Genomic DNA, 2,728 nt, shown 5'->3' on the forward strand with positions numbered 1-2,728 from the left:
AGAAGCAGCACTCTCCTACAGGCTCTGTTCCTGCTTCCAGGCTCAGTCACTGACTTCCCTCAGTGATGGAGGTGTAAGCTGAAATTAACCCTTTCCTCCCCAGGCTGCAATAGAGAGCCTACCTGACTGGATTCCAGTCTGAATGTCTTGAAAAATAGTTAAAGGCCTTGAGGCCAGGTGTCCTGTATCAGGCCCAGCCTCCAACAGAAACCCCCTTGCTTAACCCATAGTGTTAAAATTTGATTGAAAAGTTGGTTTGATTTGAGCCCAGCAGAGGGCCAGCTGCTGGCTGAGCAGCTCCTGCAGGAGGCAGCAGCCTTGGGGACAGTGCCTGGGTGTCCTCCTGCCCTCACCCTGAGAAGCCACTGCAGGGTAGGGGCGGGGCACTGAGAGCCAGACAGTGGACACCACTCACGTGCCAGGCAGCTGAGCTGTGGACCTGGGCCGGCTGGGAAGGAAATGCTAACCCTGTGAGCCTGCGTGGCCCTGCCTAGGTGTCTGGCCTAAAGCAGTAAAGCCTCATGCTCTCACAGAACTCTGCATAAATCAGTAAGACTCAAGTACTAACAACCAATCCCAATAGCTAAAGTCAAATCACTCCAATCCAGGCCACATCTGCAGATGCAGTAGCCAGAACTCCAAAGTAAACCGCCTCAAGATGAACACCAAAGACCAAGGAATCCTGTGACCAAATCAAACTAGAGGATATTGAGAGAATTCATCTTTTCTCTAAGATTTATTTATTATGTCTACAGTGCTCTGCCTGCATGTACGCCAGCACGACAGAAGAGGGCGCCAGATCACATTAGAGATGGTTGTGAGCCACCATGTGGTTGCTGGGAATTGAACTCAGGACCTCTGGAAGAGCAGTCAGTGCTTTTAACCTCTGAGCCATCTCTCCAAGTCCCCACCCCTGCCCCCGCCTGCACTGAGAGCCTATCTTGGGTATTGTAAGAATGCACTATCTATCAATACAAAGCTAATGGCCTATAAATAAAGCAGAAAATAGGAGGTAGAATATCTGGCTGGGGACAGGATTCTGGGATAGAGCAGGCACAGGGGAGCCCGCAGGCAAGATGTGAGCAGGATGGATGCATGGTACCTGAGCACAGGTAACCAGCCACATGGCAGAATGTAGATTAGTATAAATGGGTTATTAAGTTATGAACTAATCAGGGAAGAGCCTAGATATATGGCCTAGGTGTTTGCAAATAGTATTTTGAGTCTCATGAGTCGTTATTCCAGGAGATAGAGGTCAGGAGGAAAAAAACTGCCCCCCACCACAACAGGAGGAGACCAAAACCTTCCATTATAAGGACAGAATACTGCTCAGCGAAGAGAGGATTGAGGGAGGAGGGGACTGTTAGGCATGGAGTGGGCGGTGGCTCATTTACTTGAAGGACTCTGGATATGGACGCAAGTTACGGGGAGTGGGTTCGGATCTGGGTTCTGTGTCAGCGGTCGTTCCTTTCAGAGCGTGGTGTCCTGGGGAGGAACAGGGCTCAGAGGCAGAGTCATGGTAGAGGAGGAGAGGACCGAGGCAGGAGGCAGGTGAGGAGACTCACTGGGAAATGGGAGGCACGCAGAGGCGGGGAAGCTGGTGGCAGCCCTGTGAGGGCCACAACAGCGTGAAGGAGCAGCGCAGGCAGACGAGGAGGGCCAGCGTTGATCCGTGCCGACACCCACAGAGAGCAAGTGTGTAAGTGAGTGAGCAACAGAAAGCATCAGTGTGGGGCCCGTGGGTGGGCACAGATGTGGAGCGAAGGAATGAGCACAGAGAGTTGTCGCCGTAGAACACAGGTCTCTGTTTGGATGAGTCTTATTCATGCTTTTCCAATGCGTAAAGCATTGGGTTTTTTTTTTAGTTTATTTTTTTATTTTTGAAAAATCAACAAAAAGTCATCAAGGGAAAGATGTGAACCACAGGACGACATCACTAATCAGAATGAGAGAGACTTAGAAATGGGTGGACAGAAGTCAGGAGAGGAGCAAGGGGGCAGGAGAGAGAGACAGAGAGACAAAGAGACACAGAGAGAGACAGAGAGAAAGACACAGAGAGACAGAGATGCAGAGAGACAGAGACACAGAGAGACAGAGGCACAGAGAGAGAGACAGAGACAGAGACACAGAGAGACAGAAACAGAGAGAGAGCAAGCAGAACCTTCCCAGGTGGAAACGGAGTAGCACACCAGAGCCTCGGGGAGGGGCAGGGGGAGCTGTGGACTCGTTATCGTGATAGCGGCTTTGAGGTGTGAAGGACCAACATCCAAGTGGTCATGGACGGGCGTGGGTCATACTGCTGCCATGATGCCTTCCAGAGGGAAGAACAAAGTGACTTCAGTCACCAAAGCCCTAAATTAACGGTGACAGGGACAGGTGACAAATGGGCAGTTGTATCCCGGTAAGACCCAGTGTGTGGCCTGGCTCAAAGCAGGTCACTAACTTGCAATCCGGCTTCTCTTTAGGGATTTATTCTAGAAATGCTTAAGCCACAAGAAAGGTTTTTGCTGCAGACTGGGCAGGAGTCCACTTTCATTTAATATACAAGATGCACCAATGTAGAAGAAACATATTTACAATATTAAATAGACAACACTAAAAACAGAATCTCTTGTAACAATAAGAAGTAGTGAACATATGTACAAAAATTCTAAATCTAAACCGTTAGAGGACGCCATTCCACAGCCAGGAAAGGGTAAAGTAACACCGGCATCTCCCATCTTCATCG

Source organism: Acomys russatus, chromosome 19, assembly GCF_903995435.1.
Source record: "Acomys russatus chromosome 19, mAcoRus1.1, whole genome shotgun sequence".
Classification (NCBI taxonomy): Eukaryota; Metazoa; Chordata; class Mammalia; order Rodentia; family Muridae; genus Acomys; species Acomys russatus.